We start from the raw sequence: 12,260 nt of genomic DNA on the forward strand, positions 1-12,260 counted from the left end.
TTTTCATGACTTTTTATGTACCTTGGAAGGACCACAGCTAGTCAATCTGGACAGTGAGATATTTTTTATGTTTCGTGTCTGTAAAGGCGAAACAACTGATTTTTCAACCGCTTAGCTTACTTTTTTTCATTGTTGTGATCATGTTCCTTTTCTCTCTTTACTCTTTCTTTTATTTAGTGGAAGAGTGGACATACTTCAGTTGCTATTCTCTGTCAATACTCTGTTGTGCTCTGCGGAAGTTTAACGCTTCTCCACATTATAATGGCGCACCAGTGTTTTCGTTTAGGTGAAGAATTACTGATTTATGTGAACAGATATTTTTGAATGTGATCAATTGGACGATAAAGAAGACAAGGAATTTCAGCCCCATGAAACAGAACAAGGTGAATCATCAGATTCGGAAGATGAATATTCGGAACCTGTATTACAACATACGAGTAACCCAGTGTTTACATGTTTGATTCCAGAGGCACCACAAATTCCTACTTGCACCCGAGGAAAAAAACAGAAAAAATCACATCCAACTGAGCACCCAGAAGTTGGAAGACCAGAAACTGCGCCTGGCAGAATAGTGTGGATTCAAAACACACCTGGAAGATTTAGAGTGTCACAACACAAGTGTAGCAACTCCTGGGCCAGTGTGTGATACTAAGAAACTTATAGTTGCAGGCAGTTTCTTGAGTGGATGGCGATTGTTGATAGACAATAATAATCTACAGAACATAAGACTACAGAAATTAGAGCCTGAGAACATCTCCAGGATGACACATAGGTACTTGATACTGTCCAATTAGAAGCTGCTATAGCTATAATGTATGCATGTGGAGTGTATAGAGGAAAGAATTTGCCCTGAGACTTCAGTGGCCTCAAGTGCAGGGGCCGGGACTTTTTTCCTGCACTATGGTAAGAAATAACTTCGTAGAAGTCATGCAATTTTTAAGATTTTATGACAAGCACACTCGTGCTGGCTTCACAGCAATTACTCCATTGTGGAATTCATATGTAGCTAACTGTATCCAGAAATATAATCCAGGTGCATTTATAACTGTAGATGAGCAGTTCTATCCATGCAAAGCTAGGTGCTGCCTTATACAGTACATGAGTAATAAACCAGACAAATTTGGTTAGAAGTTCTGGCTTGCAGCAATGCCAGTAGTAAATATTGGAGAATGGATTTCCTTACTTGGGCTAACATATCTGTTGCAGAGCATATTGTTCCATATCTCAAAAAATGGTTCAATTGGCTCTGAGCACTATGGGACTTAACTTCTAAGGTCATCAGTCTCCTAGAACTTAGAACTACTTAAATCTAACCAACCTAAGGACATCACACACATCCATGCCCGGGACCATAGTGGTTGCACGGTTCCAGACTAGCGCCTAGAACAGCACGGTCACTCCAACCGGTTCCATATCTCACGCAACCTTACACTTCGAAAGGCAAGATATGTAATGTGTGACAATTTTTTCTCAGCCAAGCATCTTGTAGAGGAGCTGAAGTGGGAGAACACAATCACAGTAAGTATACCAAAGATCATTCGAAGAGAAGTTCCTCCATCAACGAAATCTATTTTATGCAAATCTGGTGATATAACAATTACCTCTTATCATGGGAAGACCACGAGAAATTTTCTTCTATTGAGCACAATGTACCAGTCAGTTGCAGTGGACAAACAAATACAAAAGAAACTCCCTGAAACTGTGAGTTTCTACAGTTCCACTAAATTTGGAGTTGATATTCTGGATCAGATGTCTTGTCTGTACACTGTCAAGTTTGGCTGCCGCAGATGGCCTATGTGCATGTTTTTCAATGGGCAGAGGGTTCAATGAACCACCTTCAAGCTGTCTCTATCGTCCCACTCTCCAAAGGCACGCGAGAAAAACGAGCACTTAAATTTTTCTATGCGAGCCCTGATTTCACTTACTTTATCGTGATATCATTTCTTCCTATGTAGGTGGGTGGGTGCCAACAGAATGTTTTCGCAATCGGAGGAGAAAACTGGTGATTGAAATTTCATGAGAAGATCCCGTTGCAACAAAAACTCCAATTCACGTATAATGTCTGTGACACTATCTCCCCTATTTCTCGACATGACAAAACGAGCTGCCTTCTTTGTACTTTTCGTTGTCATCCATCAGTTCCACCTGATGCGGATCCTACACCGCACAGCAATACTCCAGAATAGGGCGGCCATGCATGGCTAGAGCATCTTCTTCAGGGAGGCCCTCTTCCCCTGGATAGTCAGTCCTTTGCAGGATCCCCCTGCATTGCCTCCATGTTTTCACTTTGACGAGTTGTAGTTGGACTTCTCTTTTGGTGTTTGTCAGCTCGTTGCCCTTATCAGGTATTGTTGACTTCTGTGTTGCCCACGTGCGCGGACAACGGTGCTGGCCCAGGGCGGGCTGGCTGCATATCTCCCGGAGCGGACGGCGCAGGGAGCGTGTCACTGCAGCTGCTGCTTGGCGGCCACTCATGTGGCCGTCATCATTGCCTCTGCAACACGCTGCAGCGTGTTGGCAAGGTGTGCGACCTTGTCGATCGCCACAGTTAGTGCACAGACAGCGACATTTCTTCATGCGCTGCAGTTGCAGCGACTTGCCTTGGCGCAGCAGGCTGACGGGCAGTGGTAGTCGTGTTGCTACTCTTGCCTCCGCCAGTTTCTGTGGCGTCTTCTTTGCGCATTTCCCCTTGACGGGGAAAACGCGTTCGGCTTCAGGTGTGCCCTCTCCAGCACGTTTACTCGCGCGGATGCGCCTTCTCTTCCCCACAGTGGTGGGGGCGTTGCTAGCGCCTGTGGCCTTCTTCGGCGTCCTCGCTGTTGCCTGCTGCCTCGCCGGTTTTGCGCCTGGGCGCAGACGGCTGATTGAGCGGCTGGCAGACTTCTGTGCTTGCTGCCCGCGCTGGCGAGCAACCGCGGCTTTGAAAACTTCACAGCCATGATAACTCGCCATACGCGGGCTGCCGCAGTTTGCACACTTCGGTGTGTGTGTCCTCAGAAGTGGGCAGAGCCCACTTGCGTGGGCGCCAGTGCACTTCACGCATGCCTTGGGAAAGGAACAGTGGCGAGCCACATATACCATCCCCTGGCAGCGGAAGCACTGGACGAGTCCTCTCTTCTGCTTGAGGCTCTCCGCAGTGACCGATGTGTTGGCCACCTTCTTCAGCTCGTAGAGCCGCCTGTTCTCTGGTGTTTTGGTGGCAGGGATGGCGACTCTTTGTGGCTGATGTGGGACTTGACCCGCATAACGTTTCTGACGTGGAAGTCAAGTTCCGCCACCTCTTCTTTAAGCAGGTCCGGTTCGGCCGCTATGGGGAAGCCCTTGTCTACTACCTTTAGTAGCCTCTCGGGGATGGCGGCGTGCATGTACCAGTGCAGGCCCTGGTTCGACGCCTCCAACGTTAACTTCATGTAGTCCTGCGTATTGGAGACCTGCAGCCGTACAAGGTTTCCAGGGGCAGCTCGCAGTGAGAAGTCGGCAGCCATCCACTGCCTCACGAGCTGCAGGAAACCCTTGTAATCTTTGGCCACTTCAAAGACGATCGGCGGCGGCCGTCGATGAGACCGCCCAGTGGTGGGGGCCGTCTCTCCTTCATTATCCGAGCAGCCATCTTCTGCAGTGGTCGTGGGCGCCATCTGCGAGGACATGGACTGCTCCGGCCTCTCGTCGTCTGCAAGTGCGCCGAAGCGGTTTGCAGTCGATGTGGGAGGCGGGGAAGACGTCGCCCTGGGTCTGGCCGCCCGTCTGGACGTCACGGTCCTCCAGGTGGCGCCTGCCACGCTGTCATCAGGGATGGCGCGTCTTCTGCCTCCTGTAGACAGTGGCTGCCTCCTCTTCTTTGGCGCCGTGTTGAGCGGCGGACATCGGCCGTTTGCGCCGTCCGCCATCAGGGAGATGCGGTGCGCTGGCTGCCGTCCTTTGTTCATTCTTCATGGGCAGGAAGTCTGCCATGTTCATTATGACGTTGTCATCTTCATCGGACTCGAAGTCCGTGGTCGGTGGCTGAGTCGTTGTAGGTGGCGGGTCAGACGGGGCCGCCGGGGGAGCACGCTCCTCCGGACGGCGCTCTGCCACACCAACATCTCCAATCGTCGTAGTTGGGGGGCCGGATGGAGCCATCGACCCAGCAGGCTCGGCCGAACGACGATCCGCCACACCCATTGCTCTGCTGAGCGATCCTCTGAACTCCGGGTTTGCCCACGACATCTCTGCTCGCTGCCGGAGCGACGACTGCGGTGGAGGTGGTGCGGACAAGCGTGGTTTAAGCCGTCTCTTTAGTAGACCAGAGACCTGTTGCACCTTCTAAATGTTCTCTGCCAATGAATCGTAGTCTTTTGTTTGCTCCTCTACCCACAATATTATCTCTGTGATCGTTCCAATTTAGGTTATTTGTAATTGTAATCCCTAAGTATTTAGTTGAATTTACAGCCTTCAGATTTGTGTGACTTACCGCGCAATCGAAATTTAGCAATTTCTTTTAGTACTCACTTGAATAACTTCACACTTTTCCTTATTCAGTCAACTGCCACTTTTAGCACCATACAGATATCTTATCTAAATCATTTTGCATGTCGTTTGGAGCATCTGATGACTTTACAAGACGGTAAATGACAGCATCATCTACAAATAATCTAAGACGGCTACTCAGGTTGTCTCCTATGTCGTTAATATAGATCAGGAACAATAGAGGTACTACAACATTTCATTTGGGAGCGCCTGATATTACTTCCGTTTTATTCGATGACTTTCGGTCTATTACTATGAACTGTGACCTTTCTGACAGGAAATCACGAATCCAGTCGCACAACTGAGGCGATACTCCATAGGCACACAGTTTGGTTAGAAGACGCTTGTGAGGAACGGTGTCAAAAGCCTTCTGGAAATCTAAAAATATGGAATCAATCTGACATCCCCTGTCGATAGCACTTATTACTTCATGGGTATAAAGAGCTAGTTGTGTTTCACAAGAACGATATTTTCTGTAACCATGCTGACTATGTGTCAATAAATTGTTTTCTTCGAGGTACTTCATAATGTTCAAATACAGTATATGTTCCAAAACCCTACTGCAAATCGACGTTAGTAATATAGGCCTGCAATTCAGCGGATTACTCCTACTTCGATTTTTGGGTATTTGTGTGACTTGATCAATTTTCCAGTCTTAAGATAAAGATCTTTCTGTGAGCGAGTTATTGTATATAATTGCTAAATATGGAGCTATTTTATCAACATACTCAGAGAGGAACCTGACTGGTATACAATCTGGGTCGAATGCCTTGCCTTTATTAAGCTGCCTCATTACTCCGAGGATATCTACTTCTATGTTTCTCATTTTGGCAGTTGTTCTTAATTGGAATTCAGGAATATTTACTTCGTCTTCTTTGATGAAGGATTTTCGGAAAACCGTGTTTAATTACTCTGCTTTAGTGGCACTGACCTATTAAGTGGAATCCTAAAACCAACTATCCGGATCCTTTACAGAGAGACAACAGCAGAAAAAGTTAGCTGGCAAATATTTCTTTTCGAATTGGCAGAACTCTCCTCTGTGTAGGTACAGTCAAGGAAAGGGACCTCTTTGTAGCTTCACTGCGACCACTGAAATACACAAGGTACCAGTACAGTAGACCTGCCAGAAAAGAGGATACAAAAGCTCCAACAAAAGCAAAAATCCGTATGTGCAGTACAAGAAATTCATATGTGATACATGTGCTGGAAGTGTTCAGTACAATTGCGCTAAGTGTTTTGACAAAGATGGTCGCTTTGATTGAAAAGATGTCATAGAGAGAAAAAAAAATATTTCCTCGTTATTGCTACAGCATTGTTCTTTATTTTTTGTACAAAATATTTGCTTATGACCTGTATTAGTCATACAGATCAAAAATATTATTGTATAATTATATGTTTATTTGCTTTGTAAGTTTAATTTGAATTGATTTTGTGTTTACAATATCTTCTTTGCTCCGACTTTTTTTATTTGATTAAATATATTTTTTTCGGAAATGTTTAATCATGCCGCATTTGCACAATCAGAAAAAGGCACTACTGGCCTGTAAAGATACTGTACTGAAGTAACTTAGGAAGTAAAACTGAAAGCAAAGAAGAAAAACTTCACCAGTCAAAATGACTGGTAGTGGCCCTTTTAGGTCGTTCGGTAATGCTGGTCCCCCTGGTGTTGACAATACTCGTGTATTATGTTTCAGTGAACGTGAAATGAGAGATGAGTTGAAATTATGTAATTGAGTGGTTACTGTATAGCTACACATTACTCTAGAACTATCTGTGGGAAAGTTGGTACTCTAATTTATCGTAAAAATAACACATATCGTCCAGAGCATTAATATAAAGAGCCACTGTATGGAGCAACATATTGAATTACTAGGGTTGTTTTTTAAGTAAGGGCCGTTCGCGCGTATAGTCCCGTAGTTCGCGCGGACGCCGCAACAAGCCACAGCGCCACTTGCCGGCATCCTTCCCGTTCACACTGATGCAAGTTGCAGCTCTGTAGCTGACGTGTACGCATCGCTGTGCTACTTAATAATGGTTACGATTATTGAATCGCCCACTGCGTGTGAGATACGGTCAGTGATACGTTTTTTGACCGCGAGAAGCCTATCAGCTGCAGAAATTCATTGTCAGTTAACAGAAGTTTATGGCTTGAAGGCAATGAGTGAAGGTAAAGTGCATCAATGGGTTAGACAGTTTAAAAATGGCCGTCAAAACTTCCATGACGAAGAACGCTCAGGCCGGCCCTCTGTGATCACTGATGATTCGGTGGCTGCAGTCGAAACAGATTCGTGAGGACAGAAGAATCACAATTTCCACTCTTTCTTTGGGATTTCCACAAGTTTCAAAATCGGTTTTGTACAAAATTGTGTCTGAAAACCTAAACTTTGAGAAACTGTGCTCTCGGTGGGTACCCAGACTCCTCACAGAGGACCACAAAGGGAAGAGATTTGCCACTTCATTGGACTTTTTGATTCTTTATGAGGAAGAAGGGGATGACATGTTGAGTCAAATTGTCACTGGAGATGAAACATGGGTATCCCATATCACTCCCGAAAGCAAGCGACAATCGATGGAATGGCGACATACAACCTCACCCATCAAGGTCAAAGCCAAACAGACGCTGTCAAAGTGCAAGATTATGGCAACTGTGGTCTGGGACTGGCACGGTGTTTTGCTAGTGGACTTTATGCCACGAGGAATGACAATCAACTCAGATGCCAACTGTGAAACTCTAAAGAAGCTCCGCAGAGCAATTCAAAACAAAAGCCGCGGCATGCAGACAAAAGAAGTTTTGCTCCTGCACGATAACGCTAGGCCTCACACCTCTCAAAAGACTCGGGATTTGATTGATTCCTTTGGCTGGGAAGTTTTGGACCATGCACCATACAGCCTCGACCTTGCTCCTAGCGATTTTCACCTTTTCCGGTACCTGAAACACCATCTTGGTGGGCAGCACTACAATGACGACTATGAAGTGAAAGCGGCCGTGAACTCTTGGCTGTCGGAGCAGGCGGCCGAATTCTTTGAAGAGGAAATAAAAACTTAGTTGTATGGTATGACAAGTGCTTAAATAAACAAGGCAACTATGTAGAAAAATAGGTAAAAGTGTGTAGAATCAGAAAATAAGTTTTTTTTACAAAAGTATTTGTATCTTTTTTAAAAAATAAAAACGGCCCTTACTTAAAAAACAACCTTCGTATGTAGATTAGAGATTAGTAAAAAGGGCTTGTCAGTTGTTGCTCCTACAGGGATTATGAATATATTCCTGAGGCAGTTAGATACTCTTTTATCCTAACTGTCCTCAAATTCCACGAATTCAATAATAGCAGTGATTTTAAAGTCTGTTTTCTAACTTAGTGCAGTATTAAAGTAGATTTAGAAAGTACAGCTGAGTCTTTTAATCTGGTGGCAGTAGGAGATTTTTCTACAGGAGGGACTGATAACTGTTAAATTATGACTGACAATGTACACTGGTGTCCAAATTAAAGCAACAAAAAGAACTTTTGCAAGGTTGCGTTTATTTTGCCTCAAAACAACATAAACAGGTGACAGTAAATTAGACAATGTAAAGAATACAGAATGTAAACAACAGCAAAGTGCATAACAGTAGACAAAAATGTTCTTCGTTTTTTTTTACAATTTAACAGATTTGCACACACACACATTTTGACAACTGATTACTGTGCTCAACATGGGCTGTAATCAACTCTGGCAGCAATACAGGCCTGACAACGATGGGATGTGCTGTGAATGATGTCAACAGTCTTATGTTGAGGTAATAACACCCATTCTTCCCACAGAGCTGCTCGCAGACTTGGGGAGTGTTTGGTGGATACAGACATGATGCAACTCGTCTCCATAGTGATCCCAGACATGCTCTATGGGATTCAAATTCGAAGAGTGAGAAGGTCACGTCATTCATGCAGTATCTGCTATTACTATGGAAACATCAGTCACCCATGCATTATTTTCCTTCAGTACGAAGTCTGATCCCACAGCACCTCTCAACAACCACACAAGAGTTCTCAATATATCGTCATGATACCTGACAGCAGTTAAACCTTGGCGATGCGCCCTTAAAATTTCATAAAGAGCTGTTAAATGGTCAACATAGTCTCTGCCCACACTGTTGTTGATTCCCCTCAATATTAGTCTCTTTCCACAATGCTTATGCCCCGAAATCGTGTTCCACATTCCCTCCAGATGCGAATCCGTCGAGACTCTTCCTCCAGGCACATACGGGACTCATCTGTGAGAAGAACATTGGTCCACTGTTCGATCGTCCAGGTGGCATGTTGACCACTCCACTCTAGACGTTCCGTTCTGTGAAGACACGTCAGAAGTACACATACAGCAAGTCTCCAACAATAAAGGCCACGGTGCTGAAGCCTTCTATACACTGTTTGCCTCAATACAACGCATCTAGTGGATGCTGCAAGGTCAGTCTCCAGTTCCTGTGTGGTACCAAGGCGGTTAAATTATGTTCTTACAGCCAAATAACGATGGTCTTCCCTTTCTGATGTCACACATGGTCGGCCCTATCTTGGTCTTTGGGATACAGTTTTGGTCTCTGTCAACTGTCGCCATATCCAAGAAACAACAGAATGATTTAGTTTACACCATTGGGCCACATCTGTTTGCCACTGTCTTGGTTCCGTTGTGTCTACGGCTCTCCACTGCAGAGAGTCTGGTAGGCGTCTTATCTGTGTCATACTGCACCATCTGTGACCGCGTGCACAGTGATTGTGGATGTGGGGCTATACAACAAATATTACCCCACTTGATGAGTACCCTGACGTCATTGCTGACGTGATTTTCTGTTGACCATAATGTCACCTTCGGTGCGGAATACGATCATACAGACATCTATTGATAGTTTGTGGTACAAATGATGGGGAAATAGCGGTTTGTTGCTATAATTTTGGACACCAGTGTATTTATAGATAAGCGTCAGAAATGGCTGTGTGCATTGTTCGTGATAGACTAAAACTAGCTGTCATGATGCCACACTCTAAAAAAGTGATAAAAGTAATGTTGTGAACTTTTGTTCAATCTCTCTTTTCAAAAATTCTTGAAAACTCATGTACAGAACGATTGTCGATCGTCTAGCTTCCACAATATTCTCAACAAAAGTTAGTTTGGGTTTTGTGCTGGTCTCTCTACTGAACAATCAATGTCCTGTTTTGATAATCGAGTTTTGAAAGCCGTTAACAAAAGCATGTCATCAGCAGATTTTTATTACGATCTCTCAAACGCCTTCAGTTGTGTAAAACACCAAATTCTTTTGAAAAAGCAGTATTAAGGTTTGGCAGGTATTGTCGGTTTGGGGCTTCACTTGCATCTAAAAGAGAAAAAGCAGATTATGGTGCTGAATGGCTTAATCTCACTGGAGAATCTTAAGTTGTGGTGTGCCACAAGGCTCTATTTTAGCTTCTATATCTTATTTTAATTAATTACCTCCCACTTTGCGCCATTTCGAAGAGTAGATTTACCCTCTCCGTAGATTATACCACAATTTCCACTGATGAATTGTCAGAAAACAGTGTTGAACAAAATGCAAAGTTTTCACTGAAATTTTAAATTGATTTTCTTCAAATGATGTCTCCTTCAATGATGTAATACCCATTATATAAGGTTCCAGACATCACAAAGAAATTTTGAAGAAATTGACAAAGTACAGTGATCAATCGATGCAGATAGTTGAGGATACAAAACTCCTGGGTGCTTATATAGACAGCAAATGTAACTGGTCAACCAACATTCTTCATTTTGAAAAGTTATCTGGTTTTCTAGGTGGTGTTGGTGTTGTCTAAACCTGAGATCTATTCAAGATTTTCCCGTGCTGGAGAAACCTAAAATCACAATTGTTCTACATATTTTTAAAAGTCTGCAGCTCGTGATCTAGTAGCTAGTGTTGCTGTGTCTGAATCACACGGTCCCCAGTTCGATTCCCAGCCAGGTTGAGGAATTTCCCAGCCCAGAGAATGGGTGTTTGTGTTGTCCTCGTCATTTAATAATAATAATAATAATAATAATAATAATAATCATCATTCGTGACAGTGACTAGATTGGACTGTGTATCTGTGAAATTATTGTGGAATTTAGTATATCATTTACTTTTTTGGCATCAGCTGACCACAACCTAACAAGCATAGCAGGCAATGCTTTGAACGTTGCAGTAATATCGATACCAAAGTAGATTTAGTCCTTCTCTCTATTAAATATGTTTTCCATAGTAAGCAGGTAGAATGGAGGTAGAAATAAGTCACAAAGAAGTATACATATCTTTATGTGATGAACTACACTACTGGCCATTAAAATCGCTACACCAAGAAGAAATGCAGATGATAAATGGGTATTCATTGGACAAATGTATTATACTAGAACTTACAGGTGATTACATTTTCACGCAATTTGGGTGCATAGATCCTGAGAACTCAGTACCCAGAACAATCATCTCTGGCCGTAATAACGGCCTTGATACGCCTGGGCATTAAGTCAAACAGAGCTTCAATGGCGTGTGCAGGTACAGCTGCCCATGCAGCTTCAACACAATACCACAGTTCATCAAGAGTAGTGATTGGCGCATTGTGACGAGCCACTTGCTTGGCCACCATTGCCCAGACGTTTTCAATTGGTGAGAGATCTGGAGAATGTGCTGGCCAGGGCAGCAGTCGAACATTTTCTGTATCCAGAAAGGCCCGTACAGGACCCGCAACATGCGGTCGTGCATTATTCTGCTGTAGGGTTTCGCAGGGATTGAATGAAGGGTAGAGCCACGTGTCATAACACATGAGAAATATAACGTCCACTGTTCAAAGGGCCGTCAATGCGAACAAGAGGTGACGGAGACATGTAACCGGTAGCACCCCATACCATCACGCTGGTGATATGCCAGTATGGCGATGACGAATACACACTTCCAATGTGCGTTCTCCGCGATGTCGCCAAACACAGATGACACCATCATGATGCTGTAAACAGAACCTGGATTCATCCGAAAAATGATATTTTGCCATTCGTGTACCCAGGTTCGTCGTCGAGTACATCGTTGTAGGCGCCCCTGTCTGTGATGCAGCGTCTAGGATAACCGCAGCCATGGTCTCCAAGCTGATAGTCCATGCTGCTGCAAACGTCGTCGAACTGTTCGTGCAAATTGTTGTTATCTTGCAAACGTCCCCATCTGTTGACTCAGGGATCGAGACGTGGCTGCACGATCCGTTACAGGCATGCGAATAAGATGCCTGTCATCTCGACTGCTTGTGATACGAGGCCGTTGGGATCCAGTACAGTGTTCCGTATTACCTTCCTGAACCCACCAATTCAATATTCTGCTAATAGTCATTGGATCTCGATCAACGCGAGCAGCAATGTCGCGATACGATAAACCGCAATCGCGATTGGCTACAATCCGACCTTTATCAAAGTCGGAAACGTGATGGTACGCATTTCTCCTCCTTACACGAGGCACCACAACAGCGTTTCACCAGGCAACGCCGGTTAACTACCGTTTGTGTATGAGAAATCGGTTGCAAACTTTCCTCATTTCAGAAACGTTGTAGGTGTCGCCATCGTCCCCAACCTTGTGTGAATGCTCTTAAAAGCTAATCTTTTGCATATCATAGCATCTTCTTCCTGTCGGTTAAATTTCGCGTCTGTAGAACGTCATCTTCGTGGTGTGGCAATTTTAATGGCCAGTAGTGTAACTACGACTGTGGAAGAAAGTTGAGTTGTATACAAATCGAAAAGATTTA

Source organism: Schistocerca gregaria, chromosome 2, assembly GCF_023897955.1.
Source record: "Schistocerca gregaria isolate iqSchGreg1 chromosome 2, iqSchGreg1.2, whole genome shotgun sequence".
NCBI lineage: Eukaryota > Metazoa > Arthropoda > Insecta > Orthoptera > Acrididae > Schistocerca > Schistocerca gregaria.